Genomic DNA, 23,234 nt, shown 5'->3' with positions numbered 1-23,234 from the left:
CATGGGTCCCTGTGAAAACTTGGTAAAAAAAAAGATATTACATCCATTTATCATATATCCTTTCATGTGTATTGTTGTGGTTTGTTGTTAGAGAGGCTAACAGGAGATTCAAGTCTTAGGCAGCATGCTTCAGCAGGAAGAGGAACATTTGTGCAGACTCCAGGGAAGACAAGCCATGTTCCACCTGATTGTGAAAGCAAGGGAAACATATGAAAAACATGAAAAAAGTATTTTGACCCTCTACAAACTGTATCAAGCCAGGGTTGATGAGCTTGTAAGGATCCTTACTCATCATTTGTTTCACCTGATATCCCTCCCTGCCCCTCAGTCTCCTTTATGCTCCAATTTCACCCACCTGTGTTCCCTGCTTAGCTTTATCAGTCTCAGAAGGGAACGTAGAAAGTTCTTTCTGAGTCATATTAAGCAGATGCAGTTAAAATCTCATCCCTAAGACTTAACCTCTTTGCTAAAGTAATTGTTTAATATTACACCATAAACAGCATGGACCTGTAAATCTACATAATTAACTACTTTTACCTGCAAACATCTAAAAATTGCTGGAATGCTATATTTAGAGGCAGCTAAATGTTCAGAAGGAAATGGAAATGGGAATTGTGTTATGTTGATTTTCTCACACAGGTGGGCATGCAAATATTGAGGATTTATGCAAAAAAGAAAATCACTATGACTTCTACTGAGCAGAATACTTAGCTTTTAATACTTCAAGTGTAAATTCACATAGCTTAAGCAGCTCTGTTACTATAATTGTGTGAAAGCAGAACATTTCAGTGGCAAAGGTTAATTTCTGTTGAATACTGTTACTGAATGTGCTGAAAACATACTTGCTGAAGATTTCAGAACAAACTGCTTTGCTGCTGATGCTCCAAAGTAATCGGTTGTATCACTTAAACTTCATTGCTTTAATTGTGTTTCCTTTGTGTTTGAAGCTGTAACTATTTTTATATCTGAAGTCTGTTTCTAATAAATGGCTTTGGTATGGCCTGACTCTTAATCTCAGTAGTCTTTAGTAGTAGGGTTATATTGCATTTTTATCGTATTTACTGTATGTTGTTCCAGTAATTCATGTATAACAATTTTTGGGCTATTTATGTTGAACAGTGTTTCATTTGCAGGTAAATGTATTAAAATTCTTCATTACAGATAAAAATTTTTATCACTGTAGAAGTTAATTTAAAACATTGAGTGGAAGTCAAGTTTAGAAAGCTAGTGAATAAATGTTTTTGAGACTGAAAGGCTAAAAAGATAACAAATAAATTCTTCAGTTTATTTCTGTAATTTGTGTTTATATAAGCAGATAACTTTTCTAAGCTCTTATAAGTATGCATTGCTTTAGATGGAGTGCCTATTCTTTTTTTTTTTTTTTCCCCCATTTATATTCTTTCTTCTTGTGATAGGAGACTTCATCTGGATCAGAGGAATTCTTATGGATGGGTGTTTTGCCAGAACCAGTGAATTCCTACAGGAAGCCTTTAGAAGAAAAGTAAGTAGAGTAAATACTATCTTTTTGGTCAACTTGTAGCTGAAGGAAAGCTACTTCTTAATGTCTGGACACTTGATTCCAGTGCAATATTTTAATGCCTTTTCTCTTGTTCTTTGAATTTGAAGAACTGATCCAAATGTGTAGTAAGCTTGCAAGAGAAGAGAGAAGTGGATGAAAGAGGAGCTTAAATGCTTTTATGACTACATATTTTTTCCTAAGAATGGTTTTGATGCCAGTTATTGTCTACCTTTTGAATTCTTATGATCTCTTAAAAAATATCTCTTGATAACCTTTAAAATATGGGAAATGCTGCTTCAGTTGATACTCTAATTTGCAGATCTCATCTGCTAGTTCTTAATTCAGCATAATGAGCAAAAAAAAAAAAATAATAGAGTTTAATGTGCTCTTGTGTAAGATGACAGCAGCTGGAGTATGGAGACAAATGTATAGTCTGGATGGAGTCATAATTTTGGAGTGGATTAGGTGGATTGATTTGGAATTCTGACTGAGATTTGGTTCAGACTCTGATTGCTGAACTTTGGCTGTGGATGCGTTGACGATGATGTGAGTCAAGATTCTGATGTAAATCTGTTTGAATTTGTTTTAGTAACTGTGAACCTTTGGGTTTCCAGGCTGTAGTTGAAAGGTTAGAAATATTCAGGAGTAACTTTTCACTGATTTGAGCTACTAAATCTGACTGTTTCCTACTCAGTGCTGTATCTCATTCATGTTGAATAAAGTAAATTAGGACTTGCTTGCAGGAGATTGTGTGCCCCGGTGGCGCAGTGGTAGAATTGCTGCTTGCAACACCTGTGGCCCGGGGTTCGAATCCCCCCTGTGGTGCAGGGGGTAGAAGTGCCGCTTCGCTACACAGAGGGTTTGAAACCCGGGAGTTGGATTCAATGATCTCTAAGGTCCCTTCCAACTCGCACGATACTGTGATACTGTGAGATTGCTGTTGTTGGATATGCACTTATCCATGCTTAATGGTGCCATAAGGAGGGCTATAGAGCTCACTAGTAAAAGTTGCCATGTTCTCCGTGGAGTGAACACATTCCCTTCCCTGGCTGTATTGGACTACTCCTCTTTTTAGCTTGCTGTAACTGAGCTGTGAATCAGCTTAGATCAGATTTGCTGGCCTTTACAAGGCAGAACTGAGGAAAAGACAGTTTAACCCATACAGTTGCCGGCTTTATTGGTGGAGAAATATGCTTAACTACTTTGCTGGTGACAGTGCTATGACTCTAATGTTCCCCTTTATTTTTCCTTCTGCTATGTATTAGTTACTCAAACAGTTAAAATCATCACTTCCATAGATAAAACTATTGTTCCATGTATGTATGTTTTGAAAATAGGTTTTTGCATTGTAATTAGATTTATGCGGTTTGAATTTACATTCCCTTTTTTCCAAGTTAACCAGAAGAATCTGAACAGCCATCTGCTCACAAAAAAGCAGCCAGTGGAACAATTACTTCTCTCCTTTGTACTTCATCAATCAGCTATCCACACGTGCAAGATGATAAAGAGAAGTATGATCTATTTTGAGCAGATTTTCTATGCTTGCATGAGATACCAGGAATATAGGCTTTAAAACTCTTTGGCGCATGTGGTATGATTTCTCCAAAAATAGTGACAAGTGATTTAACAACAATAAAAAATCCCTCAAAACAACAATACCTGATTTTGGCTTTCTGTGCTTTAGAAGGAGAAATAACCAAAAATCATTTTTCACAAGGAAAATGCATGGTGGCAAAATGAAGTTTTAGGTATGCTCCTACCCATTTTGCTCCAGTTAAGTAGCACCACTGTAACTGGTAGTGTGTTCTGGGAAGAGACCATTTGGCTCATTTCATTTGCTGGGTGGCAACATGGATTCAGAAACACATTTATTTATGGATAAATGGTATTTATGGATAGGTAAAGGTTGATATCACCTCAGATAGTTACAGAGGGTATATTTTTGAGGAGGAATCAAGGCTCACCAGCTGTTAGTAACCTCTACCTGCTTGCAGTATTGGTTTTAGATGTCTGTTGGATCCTGGAGGTTTGACTATAGAGGAATGGTGTAAGGAGGCATAAAGGAAGAGTAGTGGAAGCCTGTTCTCAGCTCGCAATCTATAGGAAGATAGGAGGGATAACCTCATTCTCCCTGCCTTCAAGTCTGCATTCAGTTAGTTCTAGGTTTTGTGTAAGCATCACTTTGTACTTGTGGAATCAATGTCTTTTGGAATGCAAAATAGAGGCAGAGTGTGATAAAAAAGATTAGGTAATGCCTAAGCATTAAAAGAGTATTGTAGAAACACTTATTCAGCGTTACGGGCTTGCTCCAGATTTATGTCCCTACTGAACCCTTTCTTGAAAGCGAACAGCGAAATTAAGGATGTTGCTTTGTTTACAGTTACTGTCAATAACAGCTTAAATGATTGCCGCTGAAGCTTCCAATAAATATTTTTCAATTATTTATCGCTATATCCCCCCCCCCTTTTTCCCCCTTCCTGCTGCTCAGTAAGGTGTAGAAAACAAAGAGCTTTAAAATAGGTAACCTGGTAAGTTTCCTCCTTGTTTTTAGTCTTAGTTTTGGAGTATTTGGTGGAAAATGTTCCATGGGAACAATCATTTCTGTTAGAGGGGACATGAATAGAAGTGAAATTTCTGTTAGTTTTTTCTGCATCCTCCTGTTTGATTGCTTTAAACAGTTTGGACTTCAACTGTACTGTAAATCTAAGCTGCTGTTGTACTACCCTATTGTTGATGGCTGGATAATAGGTGTAATGGGTTATTCACTGTGTGTGTACAAAAGGGTGGAAAAGAGATAAGGGAGTGGACTTGTTTGCTTGTAACCATCTTTCCCTTTTTATTTTATTTTTTTTTTGCTTATGTGTCAAAATGATGGACTGCAAGCTGTGCACAGGCTAATGTTTAACCATCTGAGTTGATTGTTATTAGAAATATGTTTTGATGCTTTCTACATGCCTTATCAGAAAGGATGTACCTTAAAACCAAAAACCATTTAATGTGACTGAGGGGAACTGACCTTCAGTTGAAGTGTTTAATGCAATTCTTGGGTGCCAGAGGGTAACAGATATGGCTGGTGGTTAGATGAGCCACCAGTGTAATGTAGTGAGGGAAAGGTTAGCATGAATTTGGGATATGTCAAGGAAGATGTTTTAAAGGAAGCAGGAATATTGATAACCACCCTTGAATACCTGAGAGAGGGAGCAGGGCATAAACCTGAATGACAAAAACTACTATTCAATTTGAAGAATTACTTGAGAGTAAGTTAAAATGGATGCTCACAACCACTTTTGTATGGAAAACTGGAAACTGGACTTTTAACATTGCTGCAAATTATATTATTAGAAGTGAGTATTCACAATTTTTTTAAAATAGAGAAGGGAAACTTAATGGAAGCATCTCTCTGACACAATAGGGAATTGCTGAAGAAAGAGAACTAAGTTTATGGTGTGAATATTTGGATATTACATGTATTGGTACTTCTGGGTGGCAGGTGAGTGTGAAGAGTGATTAGTTCATTGTTTAGTATTCCTTCCTCTTCATTTGTTATGTTTCTTGGATACTGTAATTGTTTGACCAGTGCTTTGTTTGTTATACCTTCACACTATTACACCTCCCAATAATTTAGAGCTTAAAAACAAAAAGAGAATGAAAGTGGAATGATTTGATACATTCCTAGGCTGACTTCTCACTCTGGCTTTCCTCCCTTCAGGATAAGGTGTGGTGCTTTTTCTAGCACTGGAAAGTCCTAGAAATTCTCCCATTTTGTGATAAAATACAGTAGCTAATGCCCATGCTTTGTCCAATGATCTGCTCCCAGCAGAGTTTAAGTGGTCTGCCTACCCCTATTCCTGCACTAACCGTTGTCCCAACTGCCATGCTATACCCTGCTTGTGTGTCTTTGTTGTCATGCTCCCTGGTGGCTGCCTTTGTATGTGTGGGGAGATTGTACAATCTCTTCTGGCTCTGTACATGCTGTGTCAGGGCCAGCTCTCATCAGGGGCTCTATGCTTCCTGTTCAGAGCAGAGCTCCCTCTCTTTATAGTTTTTCTTGTGCTTTCTGTCTCTCTGTGAAAGGTCTCCCCAGTGCAAGCCTCCGTGCTGGAGCATAAGGGACTGCAAGTTGTACTGCTTAAAATATATGGATTAAATATACATTCGTCTCTTAGAGTGGTAGTCTACTCCCATACAGTCCCCACTCATCTTGAAACTACTTGATTTCATTAAGTGCACGGTATTATATTTATCTGTCACCTGTCACAATTAACTCAGTATTTACCCCATCATACTATCGAGTTTCAGAAGAGCTGAGCAGTTCACCTTTAATAACTTTGAAGTGGTGTTCATTTTCTTCAGAAAAGGTTGGCAGTAGAACAAAATGCCTTCATTCAAAATTGCTGAAGGGTAGCTAGCTCCAATGATGCATCTGTGAGGTTTCCTCTCATCAACCAGGTAGAATAAATGGTAGAAAGCAGAAGTCCTAAGTTGTATACAGCAAGATAATTCTAGGACCATCAGCAATCCCATTGAAGCTGATGAAAATTTGCTTTTTTCTTCAGTGGAAATAAGATAAGGGGACCTGTGTAAATTATAGCATGGTTCTCTCAGTGCATGCAGTTTTCTTTCATCTCGGTGCAATTACATTGATCCAGACATTCGATTTCAGCATGCTCTACTTTACTAACAAGTTGCTGACCTCAGCACAGATTTTTACTGTGTTTTGACTTCAAAAATGCAGTTTCATATGGCCTATAATTTGCCTGCGATATCTTGTTCTCCTATGAATGCTGTAGTGTATTAGAGAAATTGGTAATAGTGATGGCTTTGTCTTGCAGTTCTCATCTACTTAGTAATGGATTTGGAAGGAGAAAGGACTCTCAAAAATTCAGAATTTGTAGCAGCTCTATGTCTATTTTTTTCCACAAGGCTCAGCCTCACCTACTCTTATTCAGTCTTCAGTACAATTGATAGTTATGACGATCTTTATTTTAACCATCCCAAACACCTTTCTCTTTTGACAATTGTTATTATGCTATTATTTTTACTGGGTTTTTCAAACTGACTCTGCAGTAACACAGTGGAATTGCACAGCAGCTGGCAAATATGCAACTTTCTGCAAACGTCTGTGTATTTTAAAGCAGAAACTTCAAACAGATCTAATTGCTGCATGAAAAAGTTTTTGATATTATTATTCCATTTTTTTTTTCAGGATATTGATTTAAAGCATTTTATTATGCTTCATTAAGTTGACTAATGACATATCACCAGTACCTGCACAAGATTTGAGTGTTGGTTTCAATAACAGGATTTACTTAATTTTTGAAGCCTTAAAGCATTGAGTAATATAACACTGCAGTGCAATTTCAGTAGACCAGTGCAAATGGTCTTTAAGTCCAAGCATTAATATATTTTTCTAAAGCACAAGATTATAACATTAAAATGACCTACTGGTATTCAGAAGTGAAGAAGAGGTACTTAACGCTCATCTGTGTTTGACCTCATTTAGATAATTAAGTAATCCACTGTAGATAATTTGTCACAATTTGGGAACCAGATTCTCTGATGTACTTCCCCCCCCCCCCCCCCCCCCCCCTTTTTAAAGAAATAACAAGGACATGTAATGAAGACTGAACAGTATTGCCTGTGGTTGCAGTGTAAATTTAGTGGATATAAACAGCATGATCTTAATGTTTTTTTTCTTTCCCATCACACTGCAGCAACCAAATGCTGCTTCTAGCCATGTTCTGGACTTGGAAGGAACTGGGAGCCCCTCTTTCATATTGCCAGGCATTGCATTTATATCTTGCTTCTTCCAAGCCCTGAATTTCTACTGATGTAATGAATCCCTAAACTAGAGGGGGAAAAAATATCTGGCACGGTAACTTTGATGTTTCTGCTGATCCCTTCCAGTTTGTAAGGGCAAATTGTATCCTGAGTTAATGATCTTTCCACTTGGCCCGTAGTTTAACTACTTATATGACAGCCCTGCTATGACTTAATTCTACTTTTTGTCATCATAGTGATTTTTATTAATAGTGGTAAGGACTTGGATCTATTGTATACTAGTTAATGCATATGCTGGTGATCAGTTTAATTATAGTCATAGAAAATACAGTTAAACAGCTATGAAGAGGTTTGTCATAAATGCCATCTATTAATATTTTCAAGCTTCCCATTTCATGTGGAAAAGTAGCCAACTTTTAGTTGGACTTGCTCCATTCTGAATGCTTACTTAGTGCAGAATTAATTTATGTGAAGGATTGCTTGGAGTGTGACGGATGACATTCTGCGTGATATAAAAGCAATTGAAAATTATAATTATACCCTTTTTGTCTATTTAAGGGACTGGCAGATTTTCTGTACACTGTACTATTATTATTATGATTATTATTTTTAATTTTAGTGAAAAATAAATGCAAAAACTGCATTATTCTTGCTGTCCAGGGTTTCTTGCATTGTTGGATACGGCTCTGTAGCAGTATTTTTCTTCTCTGTTCAGCTTGTGGATGGCCTGAATAATTTTTCAGGCTTTATCTAGAGTCTGCCTCCAAATTACACGTGAAGTCAATAAGCAAGTGGGTCTGAAGCAGTAAGTCCTAGTACAGAAATAAACAGCAGCAATGCCAAGGGATCTGGACAAGGCTGATTAGCCCAACTCACCTTTGCAGTGCAGAACAAGCTATGCCTGTTCATGTCAAGTGATTGCTAATTTGTTCCTAACTATGCCAGCAATGGAGATTTCACACTGCTTGAAGGAATATAATACACTGCTTTGCTCTTCTTATGATTAGAAAGCTTCTTCTACTTTTAAACATAAATCTTTCTTTTAAACATAAATCTTTCTTGCTGAAGTCTTATGCCTGATGCTTTCCCCCCCCCCCCCCCCCATAATGGATAAAAAAAATTCTTTCATCAAATAATACCCATTGGATGCATAAAAGGTGGTTTTTACAGATCACAATAGCAAAAGACTTGAGTAGGGAGGCTTGGTGTGAATTCTTCAGAGCCATTCTTTGATGCATTGCTAATTTGATTCATGCAACATTTAGGAAATTATAATATGTAGAAACTGTTTAATTTAGACTTAACAACAAGATTTATTTTGGGCCTTCAATGTTAAGTATATTTATTAAGCAAGTGTATGTACAACAGCAGTAATATCATTTATTTTTTAGGCAAACTGCAATAGTTGAAACAAAACAGTGAAGCTTCTTGGTTCCGTGAGATGTCTTCAGGTTTGAAATAAAAACTGGAAATTTGAAAGCTAAGTGAAAAATGAGAAAGATGTTTTGGTTTTCTATAGTTTATCTGAAGGCAGAAGCTGTTGCTAACAGTAATGTTGGAGGACCACAATGGAGTGAAAAGATATTTCAAGGTTGTTTCCTTCTATACTAAGAATGGAAAAGGTAACATATTGGTTGTGGAACTGTGAAAAAGAAATGGTTTAATGATTTAAAATGTGATTGAATTTAGCTTGCTTAGTCTGAGATATGATTTAACTTTCAAATGTGTATTTCATATTCTTCTTGAAGGAACAAGGTGAAACGGCTATATTTTTTTCAAATAATCAGATTAATAAAATGCTATTTTTAGATTCTAACTTTGCTTTTCCTATATCTTCAGACCTTTGTAGTTGTGGTAGCACTGCCACTGAAGATGTAAACCTCTGTTGAATTAAAGATGCTTTCTTTGATTCCCTTGTTAAAAATAACTTCAGTTTTAAAGAAGGTACGTACTTAGTGTGCTTGTATAGGATTATGTACTATCAATAAAGTCTCATAATCCTACCTCAGATGTTTTGAATTGATTCTACCGCAAAGTTTTGTGCCAGTGTAGGTTCTTATCTCAAAAACGCTAATAAATCTGCTGCATTAGAGCAAGGCTTTCTGTGTGAAGGAAATTATTTGTCCTGTTACTCCATGGCAGCTTTCTGCACCCATGACCATGTGTTGTACTGGGTATATTTTGGTGTATTGCTTATAGGCTCTCTGTTCTTAAACTGTGGGCTGATAAGTTGGTTATCAATAAATCTGGGTGTTCAGTGATGCTACAGCTCACCCATTGGACTTTGAAACACATGTATACATCATACTCTACAATGAGGTTGTATTTTTAAGTTATTAACTGTTGATTGGGAGATTTAATATAGTGGTTTCTGTTAGTATGAACAGGTCATTAGTAAAAAAGGATCAGCTGTGCCATGTCTTAGCTCAGTAATGTCTATTGCCGTCTTTTGTTTGTGTGGATAATATATACATGCATAAAGCATGCTATCTATGGTATTAATAAGAAGTCTTAAAGCATTTGTTAATCTACTGAACATCTGTATTTAACAGGTAATCTAAAGGACTGATAAATAATCTTTCAGTACTTCATACCGTTGTTGTTTTTTTAACTTTCTCTGAGATGCTTATCCTAAATGGTTGTAGAGAAGTGTTGAATGACTGGACAGGCTTGCGGGCATATTAAGACTAGGGCATATAATTACTTCAGACCACTCTGTTTTGCTGTTACTTTTCTGTTCCAACTTGTTTATATTTCACCAAAAAGTGAGATTTTCTTGGCTCAGTACTTTCACTTAAGTACTTGTATTTTATCTCTGTTTTACTGTTAATATTCAAAGCAGACTAGAGATGCAATTTTTACGCGATTGAATAATAAGTGAAAATAGTAAATTTCTACCTCTGCTTAATCACTTAAAATAAGGTTATGTAAGTAAACACCATTGTATTAAAGAGCCTTTCTTGTAGCACGTGTTTGTCAATGAGGATATTGTATTTGAATGTCATGCTCTATAGCATTTTGTACTGAAAAATAAATAAAAGTGGGGAGGGGTGAATAGGAGGGGAATACCACTAAGCTTTCCTAGACATCAGTACAACTTAATTTTGTGTTGCTTATCTTTGACTCTTGCTTGTGACCAAACATTATGGAAATGCAACATTTGGAACAATGGTTAGCTGTCTTATCTTAGATGGAGAATTATGTTGGTTTTCCTGAAAAAATTATCATTGTAAAACGGAGCTACAGATGCTCTTGTGTTAGACACTTTACTGGCAGAGGCCATTCCCAAGGAAGCTCAAGACAGTTTTAGCACTTGTTGTTTTGAAGGGTTGTTGATATTGTTTGTTTTCTGAACCTTACCCATCTGCCTGTTAAAAGTGCCTTCCTTGTCTCCAACAAGAATTGCATTTCCTCAGCTGAAGTATTGGTCTCTTTCCCTTCCAGCAGTCAGATCTGAGATGGTTTTGAGCTATTCTTCCCCAAAATGTCATCTAGAGACTATTTAATGTACCTACTAAAGACAACTTTCTCCTTTCATTGATATGGAGGCACCACACCAATTTTCAGGAAGAAAAAGAAATTAGGAAAAGCTACACTTGTGTGGTGGTTTATCCCAGCAGGCTGCTCAGCATCACACAGCCTTTTTCTCTCTACCTCTGTCCTCCCAGTGGTGTGGGGGAGAGAATTTATTGTACTTATATATATATTTATAAATAAAATTGATGCACAAAGCAGTTGTCCACCACCAGCTGGTCAGTGCCCAGCTAGGCCTCACACAGCAGCTGCCCAATGGCCAATTTACCATGGTTTTTCAAAGGTTTTTCTTTTTTACGTGATGTCAGATGGTATGGGACATCCCTTTGGCCAGCTTAGGTCAGTTGTCCTGTCCAAGCTCCTGGTGCGCCACCCAGCCCTTGGTGACAGCTCAGTGTGAGAAGCTGAAAACTGAAACATCCTTGGCTCTGTGCAGCACTGCTCAGTAACAACTAAGCATGGATGCACTATCAACATTGTATTTCTCTTAAAGCCAAAACACACACCATCATGCTATATGCTATTATAAAAATCAACTCTGTCCCTGCTGAAACCATGGCATGTATATACAGGAGGGAAGAAAAAAACACACCAAAAATTATCTTGCTGAAAGTAAGAATGTGATTTGGTTGTGGTATGAGTTACTTAAATGTGATGATTCCCAAAGTCAAACTGTATGGTTATTTTCTCCTCTGTAATATAGTAGGATTGCGTAAAGAAAATGAATAGAACATTTTAGGGTTTTATTTGTGCTGTCTCCAGTGTTTTTACACAATTAAATAGGAAATATTTTGGTCTATTGTTTTCAGAATGTTGACAGACATCTCATAGTAGGGGGGAGGGGAAGCTTACTGTTAGAACCAGTAGAACTAATGGGGGGAGAGAGAGTTAAATTTATTGTGGGAAATTCATGGGGTGCCTCTTGGGGAAGTACTTGTGCTTCTGGGAAAAGGAAGAAAAATGGACACAGTACTGCTTTTCAGTCTAAACTCTTGTAGATACAGTGAGTTATGGCAGAGATCAAAAACAAGAGTTGCTTGACTTCACTAGAATTGCTATTCAGAATAGGATTTTTAATATGAAAGAAAATATCTATGGAGAACTCGGATTTGATGGGGGTGAGTATGTACTGCAGTTGTGTGGGGATATCTAGTGTGAGTGCTCTGATAATATAAGATTTGACTGAGGTTAGGAAAGAAGTGGTGTTGAAGTAAACTTGTGTACATAGGTGGTAGTGATACTGTTGGCCCAATTGTCAGTTGTACAGATTTCAGGAGAGATGTAAAATTGGAAGCCATCCTAGCATGGCTTAACAGACAAGAGATTCTGAAATTAGCTTATCTGTGTTATCCTCGTGACAACCTTTGATTTGGTTTGACTTGGGATGCTGCCACCTGTACTTGTGAGTTGGGCCCATTGTCAAAAGGATCACAGGATTTATCTCTTATTAGATGTGTCTGTGCTGTAAGGATGAATGGCATATATAGAAGGTGAGTGCTGTCAAAGATGGTTTTGTATTTTTGAGAGGTAATACACTAACTTTTGTTCAAAATGGTGTAGAGTTGTACTTAACACAGAGTGGTGCTAATACCATCTCTGCCCTAGAGTGTGCTTCTCTAATATTAGTTCAGAGATCGCTCTGTGGCAGAGTGTAGGGATGCTTTTGATTAAGCAAGCTGAAGTCTTACTTCTAGCACTTGAGATTAAAGCACTTGTTTCAGGGCTCAATCATTTTAAGACCGAACAGAATGTAGCTCTCTGCTTAAAGCTTCTGAGCTGTGGCCCTACTCTGGTTTCAAAGACGGCTCTTATGTATTACCTTAAGTGCAATGTATTAAGTATAGAGCACTTCTGGATGCTTAGAAAATTTCTCTGTCATATTGTTATGCATCACTGAATAGTCTCTGTAGTAATGTATCTGCTATTCTTTGTGCATGATGCATATTTCAATACCCTGTACTTTTTTAGTGCATGATGCGTGTTCATCACTAGATTTACATATACTCCACTATGCAATGTATTCATTTCTGAACATCAGTAATGTTCCCAGCAGATTGTGCATAAACAGTGAGCTGAAAAGTGTCCCTAAAGAGCTGAGATGCAATATCAATGTATTTGTGCTCTGACATTTAGTCAGAGAGTGATGAGATGTTAAAAGGCCTTCAGTTTCTCTGCTAAAAGGTACAGAGAGGGGTGGGGGGCCCCACAAAAATGTAGGGTGGTTAAAAGAAGAAAAAGTACAAAAGTACTGGCAGTTCAAGTATTATGTTCCTTTGGAGAGTGGGGAAACCTACTAGTAGGGAAGCCCAGCTAGTAAGGATCATTTTCCAGACAGGCTGTGTTCCTGAGGTGTTTATTAATTATTAACTCAGTGACTTAGCACTTGTACCCATGTTTGAAAAAGCAAGGATACTTCTGACCCAGGCCTTTGATGACTGTTGACTGAACAGGTGACACAATGAGGAATCATTCTGTATATCAGAGGTAACTGATTTAATCATGCTGTTTGGTGTTGCATAGACAATAGTATGAAAGATCCCCTCCTGACAAAAGAACTGCTGAACTACTTTTTGGGGTTTTTTTTGGCTCCCTGTTTAATATTACAATTTTATCTTAGGCAGACTCTGTTTATGCTGGTATGTAGGTAATGCCACTTTGGAATAGAAAGTTCTGAACTCGCCCATCAGACTCCTGCTGACAGTAATGCACTAAAATGAATGACTTCAGCTCCTTGTTCCAGAAAGGTCACACAAACTTACAGTTTTTCTTTACTGAGCTGATTTGATCTGCGTTGTACCTGTTGTTTGAGGATGCTTGGTCACCCTGGACAGGATGACATGGTAGCAGGTGCTTCTACATTGAAATCTCCATCCCTCTATAATAAAATAAAAGAAAAATTTTGTCATGATGACAATGAACAGCAGCTCTGCTGCTTTTCAGTATTGCTTCCAGCCTTCATACTCTTTGTGCTTCTTGACTATAAATCATCTTTAATGCATACTGTATGCAGCACACATCAGGACACATTAACTGCTTTCCTTAGACCTTCTCGGTGCAAAAGACCATTATCTACGGCTTCCGGTTCAGCAAAGCATTTTCCTGACAACAGAAAATTTATTCTTTTCTTTCTATAAAGTGAAGATTACCTCGTCATATTCATGTAATGTTGTATTCATCTGGAACATTCTATAGCTCATTGAACTCTATGTAGCACCATAATGTGATGTAGAGAAAATAAATCAGCTTCAAACGAACACTGTAAGATAGTGGTAGTAGAGACACGAGGCAGGAATTGAAATGTAAACCATAAACCATTTTGGTTTTCCACACTGTTATGTATATTCTTGTACTTGTCCTACCCTCTGTCTTTCCTGCCCTACTCCTCGTTACAAACTTTCTGTGTTCCATCAGCAATGTTGATCAGCATAAAATCCCTCTTTCTTCCACATTCTCCACAAAGAATCTCTCTTGTATTTTGTTCTTGGAGCACAACCAACAGTTTGCACTGTTCAAGCCTGAGGCTCCAAAATCATTTTATTTTCACCAGCCTTGTTTTGTAAGGAACCTGTAGTAAACTTTCCATGCTTAATCTTCCTTCCCTTTATTTTTCTGACACTTGCTGCTTTCTAGGATGGAGCTAAACAGTATTTTCTTTCAAGTATTTGGGGTTTTTGTTCATGAGCTCTGCTAAGCTGTGCAGATACTTCTCGTGTAGTCTCCTCTGCTAACACTTATTAGATTCCAGAGTTCCAGGCTGCTTACAGATTATAGTTCAAACCAGTTAAAGTTCTTAGTACATTCTTACTGTATATTTCATTCAGCACCCTTTCTCTAGATTTGACAAATTTCTTCTCTTCTTGCATTCCCTCATTTGAATACAAGAACTCATGTTAACTAAGCATCTGGGGGTTGCCTCTATTTTTTTCTTTTAAACCCCAGGAATTAGATAATTACATAAGCATATCATATGACACCTTTGTGCTATAGTTGATTATCCTCGTAGTCTGTTAGATAAGCTATCTCTTGCTTTCTTTTGTGTTATGTATACTTGTTAAGAAAAACTTATTCACTCAGGTTGAAAGAGTTTAGTATCTTCAGAGGTGTGGGATACATGAAAGGGAGAATAAACATATCACACCCGGTGTGGTGGGTATTTGGTCTGGATAATTTAGAGGCCTTGCTGTCCTTATTCTTATACAATCTCTTATTCAGTGAGATCAGTAAACCTACAGTACATGTTAGACACTTTATTGCATTGTCTGCCCAGTTAATGAATGGGCTAATCTGGATAAGTCTGTTTACAAGCTGATAAGAGAAAACAGAAGTTTCTTCCTGTTATCTTTACTAAAATTGCATGGCTTGTAGTAGTGATGGGGATGGAACCAGAAATTTTCAACTGCTGGTCTGATTCTTCAAGTGAAGTATTACTGACAGAAAATTGTGGATCAGTAAATGGACATGATGGATTTTTGCAATTCTTCTGTCTGTGCAGTACTGTTTTCTGGAGAGTTTAGTTACTTAATTCTTCCAAAACTGAATTCCCTTCCAAATTGTTGAGATTTCTTTCTTGCTTTGTAATTTTGGCTTCTTTTCATTTAGAAACCATTTATAGACAGTTCCAGCACTTTGAATCACTGAGTCTTATATTGATCTCAACTGCTTTGCACTGTGCTGGCGATCTGATTCTAGACTGCAGGTGTGAAAACATTTAAGTGTGAAATAAACATGAAAACATTTATTAAATGGTTTGGGGGAAAATGAATTTTACATGCTCATTTTGCTATCTTTTTGCTAAAACTTTTGTCTCAATATTTGGGCAGAAGTGCACATTTACTTTTTTTTTGTTTTGTTTTTTGAGGGTAGAACTTGCAGTGGAGTCTTGGGTCTGGAACAAAAAGCAAACAATGTTGAGGCAAGTACATATGTTTGAGGGATTAGAAAATAAAATCAGAGCACAGTAAATTAGGTATCTGTACAGCTCCTTGGACCTAGTTTTATGAGTACTTTTTTTGAAAGGATTAATGCTGAATCAGATTTTCCTGTTCATCATCTATATATATTATGTGCGCATGTCTAAGATAGATGCATATATATGTATTATCACTTCATTTTAGCAATTTCTTCCAAGTCCCTCTACTCCCTGAAAGCTCCAAATCATACATTTAAACATCAAATATGGAGTGGGAAGGACTCTTCTATTGACTGTAAGAGTTGAGTGGTACTTATTCCACTTATGTGTTCATTAAACACTAAAACCTGATGAAATTTGTCGTACTTTTTCTCAGATGGCCTGTCTTGTTATGCCACTGTGTGTCAGCTTAGTGAGCTGATCAGAGACATACTTAAAACTACCTGGAAAAATAAGTGTTTGTTCATAGCTGTTTATTGCAGTATGTGTAAAGTGTTTTCTTCTAAGTAAAACTGCTCTGACTTATTACTTGCACAGCCATAATAACACCACCTTAACTTTTGTTAGATATGTGCATTTGTGGAGGAATAAAATGTGATGAAACCTAATGCTCTTTGAAGAGGTAGGGACACTAACAGACATTTAGAAAGCAAATAGCTCATAGGAACATTGTTTTAGTATATCCCCCAAAGTTCTTTGGAATCTTCCTCTCTGAAAATTATGTGAAAAAACTCATAAAAAAAGCAAACAAACATGCTTTAGCTAAATCAGTTACCATTGACATTTGTTTACCATTAATAAATGCGCCTTGGCAGTATGTTCTTTGCTTTCTTCAGTGCAGGAGTGTCAGGATCAATGCATGCGCCACTGTGTTCTGTCTGTCTCATCTGCACCCTGTTAACCATCAGGTTGAAGAGTTTCCCCATGTACATGCTAGTTCTATACTTTGAAGTCATAAAGTAGGAATTTCTATTATTGAGATCTCTTCTTTGATATTGATAATTGAGCATCTGCAGTGTTTTTTTCTCTTGCAGTAACTGAAAATTAAAGTTCAGTGGAAAGCTCTGGAGGCGTTAAGGGGATTATTTGCAGAGGTCTTTGCCCTGGGCTTGATTTATCATTTGCACAATTCTAACTGAGAATAATACCGACAAAGTGAGAAAAGGATCAGGCTAGAAGATGTTAATTTACATTTTCAGCTTCAGAGCAAAACACAAATGTATTCTTCTGGGCAAATTTTAATAAGCTTTTGGTCTTTGAAAATGTAAATAATTTATTGAGATTCTACTGCACTTGCCATGTTTCAGAGGAGTAAACACTAAAATTGACAATATAAAATAACTCAAAGTCAATGAAAGTGGATGGAACAGTAACTAAAACGTGTATCATGACCTTAAAATATTAGTTAATAATACTGAATTGAGTTAGGAAACATAGATCCAAACATGAAAGATATTTCCCACTTTTGTTTTAAGGGCAGCTTTAAATGATACTTTGTTTACCTCTAACTTTCTGCTTAATTGTGCTTCCAGTTGCCAGCACTGTTGAGGCAGATGATGGATGGCAGAGTCCAGCCTTATTATTTCTAACAAAATGTCCTTAAACTAAACAATTCTATTTCTATCTGAAGAATCTTTGTGATATCGCAAAGTTGGAGTATTTTCTGGAATGCTGTTTATTCTCTAGATTTAATAACTTTATCATTCAAGAATGAGAAGGAGGGGAGGAAACAGTTTGACTAATGTATAAATAAAATTTGACTACTAAGCACTCTTAAATCTGTGCTTTATGCCTGCTGTTATGTGCCAAGAGCAGTCAGGGTGATGGGTAGCTCTGGGCTATCTTCTCCAACTGTCTTAAAAAGGAAATTGAGTGGACCAAAAGTTACAGCACTGAGTGTTTCTCAAGCTTGTGTTTTGGGTTTTGTTACTCTTGTAGCCAGAACAGTTAGTGTATTATTTAACTATTCATTTCCAACATCTTATTTGGCTCTGACAATTTATTCATGTGGATTCATAGGCTGTTTCATTATGAAAATTTTAAGTGCAGATAAACAACCCTTTTCAGCTTCATGGTTATGCAATATTAATTTGCTACAGAAAGCAATTTCTAACTTCCTCTTTTCAACAAAGTCAATCAGCCTTTCTACTTTCTCATGCTCACCAAATGGGCTCTCTAATAGGAGTGCTCTGTAATACTCAATTTATGGAGTACAATACATCACTATAGAAGCACTGAGAATGTGTAGTACACAATTCCTTAAAGAAATCCTAGATCTGAATGCAAAAGAGATTGGCTTTAAGTTCACTTAGAATAACTGGTTTATAATCTGGTTGTGGACAGTGGGTTTTGCTTTACTTTCATTTAAGATGCATCTCCTGCATTTTACCTCTATAGAATCAGGGTTTTATGTGCTAGAGACTCTTCTGTTTTAGTATCCATATCTGCTAATGCTCACAGAGGATGATTCAGAGGGCATAGTTGGTAGTATGAGAAACATAAGGTAGCTTACTGCATACTGTTAAAAGTCTTGTTATTTCTCTTCTTGTAGAGTCTTCTTGTAGAAGAAGGGTGATACGGTTTGACAGTTTTGTGTTATGTGTTTTATTATTGAGGGTTTTCCTTCAGAAATTTCATTAAAATATCTTAGATCTTGTTGAAGCTTACAGATTTTTAAAAGCCAAAACCAAGAAAAAGCTTTTATTGTAGAAAATATTCCAGCACTTCAAGGCCATCGTTTTGGTTTGATTTGCTGTTATAATCACAGAATCATGCTTAGCTTTGACATAGTTTCCTATCTTGTTTTGAACTAAAACCTCTTTGTCTTTTAAATTATCTACGAGTTTTACCAATCCCACAGAGAGGTGTCTGACCTTAACAAATATTTGCAGTTTTACTAAAAGGGGAGAAATGAATAAAAGCAATAGTTTGAAGTAGAAGTTGAGTCCATCTTTAGCAAAATTATAACACTTATTTTTTTTTAATTATGGGTGTGCTTTATTATTATTTTCTGTGGTACATGGGAACTGCACTAAATGCTAATTATTTTTTTCTGTAAAAACTGAAATTCACCATACAGAAAAACTAACAGGATGTAGGTCTGGCAAGCATGGATCTTGGAAACTATTATTTGCAGATTGGTCATATAGAGATTGTGTGCCAACGTAGACAGTATGTTATGTCAGTATTTCCCCTTTAGTAGAAGAGTAAATCCATGTTGTATAGTATTCACTGTGAATGTGTGTATTATTTCAGTTCTGCAATGTGGAAGCATGTCATGCTCATATAGTGACTGCTTTGCTCTTGAAGTGCGATGCTAGTGACTATTTTTATGAAGTTAACAGCAGTATGTAAAAGAACAATGCATATCAGAGTTGACATATCTTTCTTTCCTTCTCTGTATTTTTACGTGCTTTCCCTATGAACATTTTCACAGTGCAAGCTCGTATTTCTACTGCAAAACTGAAAGATGATAAGAAGAGATAACAGAGTTATTTATCTAATCAATAAAATAATGACTGCATGCTTCGTGCAGGATCAGAAACAATGTTCTGCATGCAACTTCACCCTGTAATCGATTCCTTGAGAGGTTTCCTAGGATTCCCTGTTGTGGTTGAATAAATCACATACCTTTTCCTTATTGCAACTGGTCGCTGCTGGCTGATGCATCTGTACAATTTTGCCCTCTATGACCGAAGCTTGCCTCCATTAATCAGTGATAACCCCAAGCGAATGCACTTTTTGAAGGGACGTATCCTTGATCTGCCATGAAGAGGACAGTTGCATTCCATAAAAAGGTTTTATTAAATTCAAAGTTTATTGTTAAAATAAATTTTGACCAAAAAATAAGTATTTACCTATATTTTGAAAAACAGGACATGGAATTTGTTCTTTGTAGTCTAGTAACTTCACAAATAGAGGGGGATTTTTTGTAAAAAAAAAATAAAAATAAAAATAATAAAAGATCAATAAAAAATTAGAGAACATGTACATTTTTGTTTTCCTCTGAAGAGGTATATTCTTTGAAAATTCATGATATTTTCAGTGGAGGAGAAAAAAATAATACTAGCATGTTTGTATAGAAATGAAGCTGAAGGATAATAAAGCAGTTGCCTAATGTGTTTGCACAGAGGAAGGAGGAATTTGTGAAATCCTTACCCCCAGTTGCAACTGTAATAGTTTTCACTCTCTTTGGCTCATATCACCTTTGTTAGTAAGTTCCAAGTTTTGATTTCTTGTGTGGACACTTAGTTGTGTTATATACGTGAATACCAGGTACTGATAAAACTAGAGCTATCTGTGGTTCAGAAAAATAACATTTCCATTAAATAAATATTGCTATTATTGCTATTTATGTGAAAGCATTAGCATAGCTTTCATAGTATTAATTTCTGATGTGTGTTTGTGCATATATAAGTTTGCAGGCAGAAGAATCTGATATACACACATGTATATATTTCATATAGCATTTTTATATAGATATCATGTATGTATGTACCTATATAAAATCATTTTGCCTTGCATATCCCTCTTAAATTCATGTTTGGTTTCATCATCCTTTAAAAGCAGAAAGGGCACTTCACTAGCTGCCTTCTGAGAATGTCAATGAGCTCCATGGACTTCATCAAGGTTAAATGTCAATTTTATTTTCATATGAGTGATGTGCAGTCAGTGTATGTTCTGTCATGTGGCAATCAACATGAAGAAGTAAAATAACTTTGGTACATAGGTTTATTTGCATATGTATTATAGACCAGACAAGATGTATTTTTAAAGCTGCTTTACCAAGTTAATTAGATTAAATGAATTCTCCCCTACAGTCTGGTTTCAGCTAAAAATACTTGTCTAAAATATTCCTTCTATTGTCAATATTGAGTTAAGCAAAACTTGATTTGAAACAGTGATTCAATGCAATACATGTCTATCAAAAAGAGACTTCAGGTGTAACACATGCATCAGTAACATTTTAATTTTACCAGGAGCAGAAGATCCATTTTTCATGCAGCATATCTAAATGAAGAAAATCCTGCCACAAGAAAGACAGCATAAATGAGAGTCATTCTGTACACATTGCTTTGCAAGAGTGCTATTTAATTCTGTTTAAGGCTTTGTCCTTTTTAATTCTATCATGAAAACACTGTCAGATTAAAATAAACTGTTATTCCAACGCCACAATTATATAAATACACAAATGTGGAGTGCATCAGTGCAAGGAAGTGAAAAGCAATTTTTTTGTTTGTTTGTTTGTTTGTTTTTGTCTGAAAGCTATTTTCCAGCTCTATCATTCATCAGAGAGAAACTTAACACTAGCTGGTGTTGAGAGTAGATTATTTTTGTAGTTAAGTGTACTTGTTGTAAGAACTGAAGGCTGACTTTGAGAGTGAGTTGGCAGGGAGAAGAGGGAAAGTGCACTCGCAACTTGTAGGGACCGAATGTCCTGTGATTTGGATGCTCAGTGATGTAATGGTGCTGCACCACACAAGAGTTTAGCTGTTGTCTACTAGCTGTTGTCTGGGAATATTCATTCTGCTGCATGTCTAAGAGAGGAAGCTGCAGGCCTATGTTGTGGTTAGATGTTGGCAGATCTCAGTTATATTCTGTAAAAGGCAGTGAGGGTACCTGAGACCTTTTCTAGAGGTCACAGTGACATAAACAACTGTAGATTGCCTACAAGGTACATACAAGTATAGCTATTTGTTCTGTTTCTCTTATTGCAGTGAGCATGCGAGTTGCTTTATTCAGTTGGGTAATAAGAATTCCTAGCAGCAAGTCTAGGGTTCAAATTCTGTACTGTTCTTCATTGTAACAGCCAGAGAGAAACTAGTGGCTTTCACTGGGGACTTTATGGTCCTTTTGAGACGCCCAACTATTGTGGTACTGAGTTTTTTTGTTTCTTGATTTCTTTCATTTGAATTATTTCACTGCTGAAAATAGTTAAATAATTATTTTGCTGGAGAGCAGGAGAAGAGCCCTGATTTCATAGCTCAGTAGTTATAGCACTCACATGGGCTGTGGAAAATCAATGTTTGTCTCTGCTGCAGTTAATACTTATTCATATAAAGTTAAATCAAACCAGTAGAAAGATGGGGAGACCATCCCCACAGTGCTGTTTGGCTCATGGAGTGAAACCTACCTGCTGAATGCAAGGATAAACAGGTCTGGAATCTGAATGTTGTTTGGTTTCATAGCTTAGTGGTTATTGGAGGGCTGCAGCTCTTCGCTTTTGATGACTATCTGTAGATATCAGAAATGCTTCTCAGCTGAGTAGTTATCAAAGCTATTTTGTTAGTAAGAATAAGATCTATTTTGCCAAATAAGTGCTTTCCATTTATTAAAACTACATTAACATTCCAAGGCTTTTTGTTTGGCAGTAGTGAAGTTTTGTAAGGCTTCCTGGGCAGACAATGAGCTGATGTGTGATGAATATTTGAACAAGCAAGGATGTGTTTGCTTACTGAATGCATTCAGGGAGCCACACAAAATCTTCACTGGGATTGTTTTGTGAAGCATGATATACTAAGGATCTGTCACAAAACCTGAGACTTGTTCATTCCTAAGGGGTCAACTGGAAAATCTAGCTCTGCAAGTATCCAGTTCCTGAAATGAGTGATATTAGCATTTCCATTCAATGAGAGAGATTATATTTAGCACCTAAACCTATTATTAATGCTGACAATACTGACAATCTGGTGTGTGAATTATCAGAGCATTAAAGGCGTAAAACCCTACAGAAAACAAACCTATGATGACTGGCTAGTGATGGATTAATTGGTATTCAGTAGCCCTAATGAATCTGTAAAACCAACTCTCGTTATCAAAACAGCCATCATAGCCTCTATTTTAATTTTGTTTTATATTTTCTGTGACAGTACTGGAGGTATTCATAAAGCAAATGATAAAGCTGTAAAAAGAAATGTGTAAGTTAAATATATAAAAGTGCCAAGAGTTGCTATCAGGCATGGTAATCATTCATTTAATAATTTGCACTTTGGCAATGATGAAATTCATAAATAGGCAGGTAAAACATGCCAGAAAAAAAAAAAAATAATGATGCTGATGTTACCAGGTGTTTAATGTTCCAATTGTCAGCTTCAGGGACAAAACAGCTCTTGTAGCTGATGAAGACTAGGTGAATATCAAATCAGTATATTTTGGAAATGATCTTTGTAACCTTTAAATGAAGTAATAAAAATCTACTTATAGGAGAGAATGATGAGTCTCAGATCAAGTGCCTAGCAGCTGAATGCATAGGAAAGTTAATATACTTCAAATACAGATTGGCTCAGTTTTTGTAGATGAATTTTTGTCAAATCGTATCTTCCAGTGGATATAGGTGTATAAATATGACACCTAGTTTCCTTTACTTGAAACATATGCTTTGATGTTGAAAAAACCTCAAAATTTTGAATTTCCTCTCCACTTTAGCTATCTGCTTTTCTTGAAATATGTATGAGATGCTTTTTATTACTTGTAAATTTTGAATAATACACT

At 36.5% G+C, this 23,234-nt stretch overlaps 1 long non-coding RNA gene across 1 annotated transcript; it reads left to right on the top strand.

The window, feature by feature from the left end:
• Nucleotides 1-502: 502 nt before the first annotated feature.
• LOC140252266 (uncharacterized) lies at nucleotides 503-8,969 on the top strand. The gene is made up of 3 exons (XR_011903597.1): nucleotides 503-639; nucleotides 1,416-1,501; nucleotides 8,692-8,969. It is a non-coding gene; the product is annotated as an uncharacterized lncRNA (long non-coding RNA).
• The last annotated feature ends 14,265 nt before the right edge of the window (nucleotides 8,970-23,234 follow it).

This window comes from Excalfactoria chinensis, chromosome 4 (assembly GCF_039878825.1).
Source record: "Excalfactoria chinensis isolate bCotChi1 chromosome 4, bCotChi1.hap2, whole genome shotgun sequence".
Classification (NCBI taxonomy): Eukaryota; Metazoa; Chordata; class Aves; order Galliformes; family Phasianidae; genus Excalfactoria; species Excalfactoria chinensis.
This window is presented reverse-complemented; position numbering and strand designations above follow the sequence as displayed.